The sequence below is a fragment of the Moschus berezovskii genome, chromosome 19 (genome assembly GCF_049115385.1).
Source record: "Moschus berezovskii isolate FMDL1 chromosome 19, NW_MosBer_1.0, whole genome shotgun sequence".
NCBI classification, from domain to species: Eukaryota; Metazoa; Chordata; class Mammalia; order Artiodactyla; family Moschidae; genus Moschus; species Moschus berezovskii.
In genome coordinates this window covers 31528189-31538954 of record NC_142478.1, presented here as the reverse complement: position 1 = coordinate 31538954, position 10766 = coordinate 31528189, and the positions used below count along the sequence as shown (strand labels likewise).

The window sequence follows — 10766 nt, the reverse complement described above, 5'->3', positions numbered from 1 at the left end:
GCACCACCTCGATGGACATGAGTTTGGGTGAACTCCAGGAGTTGGTGATGGACAGGAAGGCCTGGTGTGCTGTGATTCATGGGGTCGCAAAGTGTCAGACATGACTGAGCGACTGAACTGAACTGAATTGTGCTTCTCTCACTCCAGATCTCACTCCAAGTCTCATGAGGTGGGCTCAGCATCTCTGCATATGGCCTGCAGCCATCTTGAATCCCTGTTTCCTGGGCAGTGCTCTGCATACTATTCCTGAGATGCAGGGTCTGTGCATCTGTTTCTCGCTACGAATTATGGCCTCAAGGACTGGGGACAAGGCCTCTGCGCATGGCTCACTATGGGCAAGAGAAACTAGATGAAGCACTAAGGAAAATAAACCAAAAAAAAAGGTGAGGATTTATTACTTGGATTCTATTTTTATTCCCTAGGAATTGTTAATCAAGTTTGCAGGTGTCAAAACCATGACTCATGTAGAAAAATATTGTCGTGCATGTGATATAAACCAGAAAATATGATTTGAGGTTTTTTTTTCCCTAGGAGGAGTGATGAGTGTGTGTATTGTTTGTATTGCTTATGTATATGTACATATATGTGAGTATACGGTATATGTGGGATCTCATGGGACCACACTTCCCTGGTCTTCTCCATGACTGACATGGATATTTTTTTTTGGCCACTTGGATGTCCATGAAGGATCTTAGTTCCCCAGCTTTGTGTTGAACTCATGCCCCTTGCAGTGGAAGAAGCTCTGAGTCCTAACCACTAGACTGCCAGAGTATTCCCTAGTGACATGACTTGAATTCCTGTTACATCTATATCTGTACACCATCTTATGCTGTCACACACTTATATATATATATATATGAATGACATATACATGACATTTACACCCATACACACTTATTTATACTGACTTATACCCCTTTATCCGGAGAAGGCAATGGCAAGCCACTCCAGTACTCTTGCCTAGAAAACCCCATGGATGGAGGAGCCTGATATGCTGCAGTCCATGGGGTTGCTATGAGTCGGACATGACTGAGCGACTTCACTTTCACACATTGGAGAAGGAAATGGCAACTCACTCCAGTGTTCTTGCCTGGAAAATCCCAGGGACAGGGGAGCCTGGTAGGCTGCTGTCTATGGGGTCACACAGAGTCGGACATGACTGAAGTGACTTAGCAGCAGCATACCCCTTTATCAGGCTTCCCAGGTGGCGCTAGTGGTAAAGAACCCACCTGCCAACACAGGAGACATGAGAGATGTAGGTTTGAGCTCTGGGTCAGGAAGATCCCTTGGAGGTCATGGAAACCCACTCCAGTATTCTTGCCTGGAGAACCAGCATGGACAGAGGAGCCTGGTGGGCCACAGTCCATGGGGTTGCAAAGAGTTGGACATGACTAAAGCTATTTAGCATACACACACACACATACCCCTTTATCATCTTGTCTTTCACACAGCTGAGGAAAAAGATTTCCAAAGTGTCTGATTCTTTCCAGCAGTAGGGCCTCTGAGTTGAGTTGAAATTTTTCCTCTGTAAAAGCAAGCTCTGTCATGTTACAGAATCTATTTTTTAGTTTCGTGTCACTGGCCAGTGTGTAAAGTGGGGGCACCTGCTGAACTCAAAGATTCATCCACTGGAGGAAAGAACACCTTTTTTTTTTTTTAACTTATGAGAAGGGACTTTCTGGTGGCCTAGTGGCGAAGACTCTGCACTCTTAATGCAGGGGGTCCGGTTTCAATCCCTGGTCAGGGAACTAGATCGCACATGTGACAACTAAGACCTCACTCAGCCTAAACAAATAAATATATATATATATACATTAAAAAAATGAGAAGATGCCATGGCACACACACATTTTCATAAAAAGGGAAATCTTTTTTCTGAACAGTATCATTTTATGATCTAGCAGTGACCTTGCTTGTATCAAGACCTATGACTTTATCTGATGCATTCAGTTCAGTTCAGTTCAGTCGCTCAGTCGTGTCCAGCTCTTTGCGACCCCATGAATCATAGCACGCCAGGCCTCCCTGTCCTTCACCAACTCCCGGAGTTCACTCAAACTCATGTCCATCAAGTCGGTGATGTATTAGGCATTTGTATTTTTCATATAAATTCACAAAATTTATAATTCATAAAACATAATTTATGGGTGAAAAAAATCAGACACATTGGATTATTTTCAAACAGAAAAGAATGAAAAGATGTGAAACTGTAAACTGTAGCTAAGCCACTAAGATGAGATGGAATTCAGAGATCAGCAAGGAGAAATGGAGTAACCAATAATCTCTGAATTAGAAATTTAACAAGAATGCAGTCAATCTTACATCATAGATTAAATCATGATATTGGCCATTATATACACAGTGATATCATAATAGAAACTTATTTCTCCAGATCTGATACTTTGGAAATATATTCTGAAATGCAAGTATGAAGGAGTCTGGTAGATTAGAATGGGGATTTTTCCCCCTTATGCAAATAGATAAAAGTTAGGTTAACAGTGAAAGTGAAAATGTTAGTTTCTTGGTCCTGTCTGACTCTTTGCAACCTTATGGATTGTAGCCCACAAGGCTTTTCTGTTCATGGAATTCTCCAGGCAAGAATACTGGAGTGGGTTGCAATTTCCTTCTCCAGGGAATCTTCCCAACCCAGGGATCAAACCTGGGTCTCCTGCATTGTAGGCAGATTCTTTACCATTTGAGCTACCAGGGGTTAACAGTACATTCTTTTAAATGACTCTACACCAACAATGGGCTTCCCTGGTGGTTCAGAGGAAAATGGCAACCCACTCCACTACTCTTGCTTGGAGAATCCCATGGAGGGAGGAGCCTGGTGGGCTACAGTCCATGGGGTCGTAAAGAGTCAGACATGACTGAGCGACTTCACTTTCTTTCTTTCTTTCACACCAACAATATTTAATTTCTGGTCTTTAGTCTTAAGATACAAAATACTGTGGAAAACTTTTAAGTGGCATCAATTTTGTACTTTGCTTTAAATATGAAGGCCCTGAACTAAATGAAGTTCCTTATAAACAGCTAATAGCTTATACGTGATAAACCAGCCACCTTGAATTTTTTCTCATGAACAGGATTTTTATTTCTGGGTCCACAATCTCAAAAGAAGGTTCAGTGGAGTCGCTAGGGACCAAACAAGAGACATCAAATAACCTCTCACCATGAAAGCAAGTTCCTCTAGAATTGGATACAGAGGAGAGGAGACAGTTCTCTGATTTTACTTGATACATGAATAGAAGAATTCAGGTTCCACAGGAGACCACCTGCTACCCTTTATAGGTGCTAAGGAATGCCAAAATTAAAAGTACAAGAAATATGATGCTCTAAATAGAAGGGAAAAGACTGGTAATGAACTTTCAGATTTTAGACAAGTAGACTGCACTGGTTGCTATTAAAATATACATCCACCGGCAGAGAAACATTTTGCTCAGATTGTACCGGGTGCCGTAGTGCTCTAGGGTAATGTTTTTAACTTACAATGAGGCATTGTTAAAAATATTCCTTTTTTCCCCCCTGCATATGTCTATGGGTCTAAGAACATGTAATGCTTCTTTCGTGTGTGTGTGTGTGTGTGTGTGTGTGTGTGTGTTGGGGGGAAATTCATTTGTTTCATAGTGTTTCATTCCCAAGGGGGAGCCAAATAAGAAGAGTTGTTTGCTGTATGAAAAGAGTACTTCATATCGCACTAAATCTAGGAGTTTATTATTTTGGGGACAGACTCACATTTCAGGGCAGGATCACTATGTACCTTAGTGTATTCTGTCCTTTTCCTGCCTGGCAGAAACATTCTGTAGAGACCTCCAAAGAGCAATTCCCTCAAGTCACAGCACGAGAAAGTATCTTATTCTCAGCAGAGAGGTATTATTTCCAAAACACGCTCTGAGCTATAAGATTCAAGTGTAAATCTTAATTCTCCTAGTGCTCAGGAACTGAGAGAGTTTGTTGATGCTGAATAGAAACATGAGTAGAAAGTTATATATTAAATTTTTTAATCAGCTATACTTGAAAATTGCTATTTTTTGTATAGTTTAGCATACATCTAAACCATACATTCCCCCATTCCAACATAATAATCCTAAAAAATTATTGAGCCAGCAGAATAAAAATAATATCAATGAGCAAATTTATTAATAAACTGGTTGAATTCAGGACAGTTTGTAATTCCTTGTTCAGAGGTAATCTGGTGTGGATGTATCAGTCATGGCAAACTTTGTAACCACCAACCTTACAACAAATATATCAATGTACACATATTGTCTTTTACATTTTTGAAATTTTCTGGTTTTGTACTTCTTAATCTAATCCAAAAACATTGTAATTGATTAGAATATGCAAAAAGTACAGCTTTTGCAAGCACTTTAGGAACTTAATTTAATTCACATGGCCGGTGTTAGGTAAAAGTATAACTGGATACTTAAAAACAAATAGCACCTTTAGTTAAATATAAATTAAAAGGGTAAATATATTCCTGCTGATACTTAAACTTGAAAACTTTCTTTGTTGCAGTATCCTATTACTTAGATTATTGCATCTGAGGATGAAATACACTTAACATATTAGGTGTGCCCCAGATGAAGACTCTACTTTTTCTTTTCTGCTCTGTAGGACATGGAGTTCTAATTCATCAGGCCTTATTCTATGGACTGACTCCTAGTGTTTCTTGCACTGTGACTATTGTCTAAAGCTAGGGACCTGCTTCACATCTGAATATATTTAGTCCACTTACATATACTGATGTTAGAAATGAGAATTAATGGTTTTTATAACCACAGTTGAGACAACATTCCATCTAAAATGCTGAAAACTCTAGTGTAATATGTGAAAATGAAGCATTCAAAGAAAGATTTGTTTTAATATGTTCTAAGCTTCACACTGCAGTCTTTTATAAAAAATGTGAGATGACAGACAGCTGATGGATTTTTTTACTTAGCTACAAAACTACAAATCAGTTTCACATAAACAGATCCCTTAGCCAAAGAGAGCTTGACAGTAATTCTCTAAGATTCATCAAATCAAGGAAAGTGATTATATCTGATGACATGAAATATTGTAAAAGTAGAATATACCACATGGTTTCAATATATTAGTCTAGATAATCCATTAAGTACAACCTTTTTTAATGAAAATGCTTTTCGTGTACCATTTACTCTTTAGAATGATACATAATTCTAAGCCCTTTTCAGAATAAATTGAAGGCATTAGAATAATCTGAAACTACTAAAATAGTTTTCAAGTTGCAAACTATATTAAATGTTTTTATATTTTTAGGAACATCAGAGGTCAGTGGGAGGTTTTTTTTTTTTGACTAATTAAGTTTTATTTTTCAAAATGTACAGTTGGTGGGACCTATTCATGCATTTTCATTAGCAGCTGGGCATCTCCACCCTTGGTGTTTCTAGTGTAAATCGCTTGAGCTCTGTACTTTGAAACCAGTTTAATAAATCCTTTACTAAGGAGTTCCTGAAGGGCTGCCCTGGCCTGGGAACCATGACTCTTCAGTCTCTCAGAGACGACAGCTGGAATTATAAGCTTGTAGTTGGGAACTTCTTTACAGAGTTTGCCATAGACTAGGTTATTGAGCTTGTCCCAGACTTTACCTTTGGATAATTCTTTTTGGCAATTCCCCCAGTTGGTTCACTGGATCTTTGTCTTTCTTGGCCGACTTTCTGGCGTTTTCTTCTTCTTCTTGTCCTTGGGCAACATAGGGAAGCTGGGAGAGCCGCTGTGACCACTGCTGCCTCGCTAAGATGTCAGACCAGTGTAAGGTTTTAAAAATATTTTTATCTTATGTAATAGACTAACACTTGTACATTGAAACAGCATACAGAATTTAGGTAATTAAATTTCTTTTAAGAGAAGATACAAGACGTGTTGTGCATAAAACAATCAGTTGTAGTTTAAAGCGTTTTTTTTTTTTCCTTCTTTTCATTTCTCTGTAATATCTGGAGGCAGACCCAAAACAACTCCAGAACAGTGATGAAGAGAGATTCTGTACATTATAGCAAGGCTCTCAGGCTGCACTTAATTCTGCTATAATGACATCTGGCCAACATTCTAAGATGAAATTTTCAATAAATGCTGGCTACTAACACGATTCATTATGGTTTCTCCTGGTAAAGGATGTGGGCAAGAATTGCTTTGGCTCTAAAAAAGCTTTCACTTCATTATGAGACTGGATCAATCACCATCAGTAGAAGATGCTCATTGGGCTACTTCTTTTGCAGCTGTTATGCACTTTGTTATCAGGGTCCATTGAAGGCACTACGAAATTGTTTCTATTAGGCAGGCATTATTGCTAGACTCCTCTAAACTAAATTTGCTTTTAAGTGTATTTCTTTAGTAAAGAGATGGAACAATCAATCTGAACTGAGACCAATGTGAGATCACCTGCTTATCCATATAAAAGCAATGCCATTTAGATGACATTTTATTTGTGTTTCTGCACAAAAATAAATGAAAATATATTTTCCCACTGAACTGAGAAAGGGAAGTCAAGTTACTCAACGATCACTACGCATTTGAGACAAACAGAGAAGCTGAATATCATGTCCAGCACCTCTCTTCTTCTTGTTTTAACTTCTCTCCTCATAAGGAAAATTTAAATGTTGCTATAGATGGAGGTTGCAGTTAAACTAGAGCTTGAAACCATGTCTAGCTGTCTTATCATTTCATATCTTTCTGTTGATTTTGTATATGCATTTTTGGATCATATAAGAAAAGAATTAGATAAAACTTGAAATAAGGTTTTTCAGACATTGAAATGGGTTTAAATAGTCACCTCTGATATACAAACATTATTTTGCATTTCATACTCATGGTGATCACAATATATTGTAGCAGATTCCCTTGGACATGCTATATTTAAATTTTTACTGCTTTCCTCTCTTCTGAGTGCTCCAGGAAAATAAAATGCAGAATATTATATTACCCAGAATGACAATTAATCTCACCAGTCAGATTCCCTTTTTTATAACACAAAAATTCAAAAGGTCGTCTACCATTTCATAGGTAGTTTATTCTAAGTGTACCTAAAGAAAAGCATATAAATTAGAATGTGTGAGCATGTTCAAGGGTTCTTACATGCTAAAGAAGTGTGAATTATTGCAAAGGAGAGAGATATTTGAGAACACGCATGCTACAGTGATTCAGAGTGACAACTAAAAATTTCCAAAATAGGACTTCTGAACCACCCCCAAATATCCAGCATGGGATTTTGTTTGGCCACATCTCTACTAGCAAAAATAAGAGAGGCAATTTACCATCACTTATCAGGCTGCTTAGTGTTTCATAACTGCTAAAACACCAAAACATTATTGGATATAATTATTATATTATTCAACCTTCTTCAAACTGCTTGGGTATATAATAAATAATTGGCTAAGAAATATAGCTGGAAAACTTTTTTAAAGTAGGTAATTCTCAGCTCTTCCATAAGACCTTATTATGGTACACAGTCTTATGTGAAAAGATTACTGTATTCTGCTAACTTGTTAGCATCTATGGGTTTCTCTATCGATCCCTGGGGCTTTCTTGATAGCTCAGCTAGTTAAGAATCTGCCTGCAATAAGAGAGACCTGGGTTCACTCCCTGGGTCGGGAAGATCCCCTGGAGAAGGGAAAGGCTACCCACTCCATTATTCTGGCCTGGAGAATTCCATGGACTATATGGTCCATGGGGTTGCAAAGAGTCAGACTGAGCGACTTTCACTTCACTTCACTATTGATCCCTGGGTTGGGAAGATCAACCTGGAGAAGGAAATGGCAACTCACTCCAGTATTCTTGCCTGGGAAATCACATGGAAAGAGAAGCCTGGCAGGTTAGCATCCATGGGGTCGCAAAGAGTCAGATACGACTGAGCCACTGAACAGACACATACACATGGAGGCCCTAAGTGAATACCAATTTCATTGTCATCTGTATCAGCTCTGGAGAAACACTGATGTTGTTCATGAAACACTTCTGAAGATTTGCTAACCTGTTAAAGAAGAAAATGGAGTAGATCAGAGATCATATTTATACTAGTTAGGTAGCATCGTTAATATAACAAGTCAGCATCATATATATATATATAAAACAAATGAATCCTGAAGTGTTTTAATGGATCAGAAATGTAGAGGTAGTACCAGTTTGTCGAAGTGCTTTGATCCACACAGTCATTCACACACTCAGGCTGATAGAGGCACTGCCATCTTCATCTTGAAGCTTTTAGGCTGCCTTGGGTATTAACACCCAGCAAGTAGTAGGGAAAAGAACATGGATGACTTTAATGGGCCAGCCCTAGAAGTGTGAAGATTACTTCCACACATATTTTGCTGGCTAGCACTCAGTCCTGTTGTCATAGCTAATTAAGTGAGGCTGAGCACAGTAGTCTAGATGTGTTCATGAAGAAGAGGTGAGCAGCCATCTGGTATTGGTAGCAGTATTACATAGTATTCATAGGCCTATGGGACGAATAACAGAACTTTACTTATCTAGATGCTACAGAGATTGCCATAGGTTATAAGATGGAAATTTTAACTTCTGAGATTGGGGTAGGAAGATGAAATTAAAACTGAATTAAAAATTGATAAAGTTTGATTTTACTGATTGGCTACCAGCCATCTCCTGTTCTCCTCATTCTCCTTTCTTCTTTTCCTCTTCATTTTGCTGCTCTTTGGAGAATTGTAAATTATATCACAAGCTGTAAATACTTTCTAGTTTGATTCAGCTAGTGTTTAGGAATTTTCAGCAGTAGTAGCAAAACTTTAAAAATATTTATTTATACTTATATATTAATATATGGGCCCTTATTAGAATTGAAATACTATACAGAATCTTTGTTTGCAAATCATGCAGAATTGGACTGATTTTGGTTGGGACTCAGAGTCTCTCCCCTTCAACTTGCTCTAATCCCCACTCCAATCCCATGTCAGATCTTAAAGCATCTCTTAGAGACAGAGTTGAAGCAGGCATTCTACTTTAATATCACCAAGAGTCATACCCAGCCAATTTTAGTTTGCTTGATCCTGAATTCGATTGCCACTGTGTCTCCAGTCTTCCAGCCTATTTCAGTAATTCTCTGATTCAGTTCCTTACTCATCTCAACTTCATATATGGTATGCTAATCAATATTTCCAATGGCTCTCAGAATCTTCTAATCACTTATCTTGGTTTGTTAAGTCTGATGAATTTTCCATTGATCTTTTTCATTTATAATCTTTTCCATTTCATTCTGTGTGTTCTGAGTTGATCCAAATGGGCAATATAGCTCCTATGCCACAATTTTCATCTTGAAATTCACAAAAGACAATTGTGTTAATAGACTTTGACTGAAGTTGAGGAGTGGTTCTGGAAGAAGGCTGTGTTTCATCTGAGCATAAGAGAGAGATAATTGACCTTGATCTTTAACCTTCTCCATCCTTGAATGTGGCCCAACCAGCTCCAGAAACTTCCCACTGTCTGTTTCCCCTCCTCCTGTCCCAGTCTCCTGCTCTTTTTCTAAGCTTTCTCCCCTACTTCTCACATCCCCTCTGCTTTTCCAGATTCTTATGACTGTTGTCACCCTTTTTTTGTAGCTAGTGAAAACTCATTTTTTTTCCTTTTCTTTTTTTGTAGATTTTTTCCCCCTCATTCACAATCTATTCTAGTCTTGCCAAGGAAACTATCTATTCATATATAAAATAGCCTTTTAAGCCTATTGTTTACTAAACAATGCATTTCTTTACCTAAGGATTTTTCCATAAGATTATAAAGAAACATTCCCTACTCTTCTCTCCCACCCTAAGCTGAGGCTTATACAGAAGAAGCCTTAGATGTAGAATTTTCTCTTTTGCAGCTCATGAGTAAAGAAATATATATTGGAATGAACACACAATAGGACCTGTATACAGAAACAAAGAAATTAGAGAAATTAAGACAATGAAGTCCATGTCTGGATTTCAGTAGAGGCAATCATCTTCCACAATGTAATACCTCCTTTCTCTATTTTTATTACCTTTTGGGTTTCAAACTTTCTTTGCATTATTTTATCCTTTGAATGATTAATTTTTTAAATAGAAGGGATCTTGACCAGGATGTTTAAAAAGAAAAACTCTTCCTGACATACAGCATTTATGATTTTTATGATCTCACTATGTGCACGTAGCTTGCGCTATTATCACTCTCTGGGCTCTCCATCTGATTTCCATAGTGTATGATCATAGTACACATGTTTATTACAACAGATTGGTAAGTTAGCTTATCATAGTTTCTCTGCATTTGTATTTTCTTCTGATTTAAAATTTTAAGAGACACCAAGGCAAATTTGACAGTTACCTAATAAAGCTGAAATTCTGTCTATGATTGGAATACCCTGGGACCCTGACTGCCTTTGGCTCTGTGAACGTATGCAGTATGCTGGTGTTGCACTGATCAGAATGAGTCTGCCTGCAGTGAGCCCTGGGCATGCTCTGGGCTGTGAAACTTAGGGGAGTGAGGGACGGTGTAATCATTGTGAGAGCAGCTTAGATACAATCGATCGATGCTCATGACACCAACAATGAACCTCTCTCTGGAGGGGCATATTGCAGTTGTGAAGTCAAGCAAGTATAAGTGTGATGGGGTGGAACTTCAATTTTTCTCCAAGTGAAGAAACTACTCCAGAGGTCACAGCTGATGAATGATCAACTGTTCCATTCTTTGGGTTGTCTGCAAAGATAGACTGGTATTTAGAAAACCTATTGATAATACCATGAAAGGCCTTTCTTAATTCTAAATATATACCTTTGCTTTGGGCTATT

The 10766-nt window shown here is 38.1% G+C and overlaps 1 pseudogene; it reads right to left on the bottom strand.

Annotated features, from left to right (window-relative positions):
• Positions 1 to 5359: 5359 nt before the first annotated feature.
• LOC129542853 (small ribosomal subunit protein eS25 pseudogene) lies at positions 5360 to 5712 on the bottom strand (annotated as a pseudogene).
• Between the last annotated feature and the right edge of the window lie 5054 nt (positions 5713 to 10766).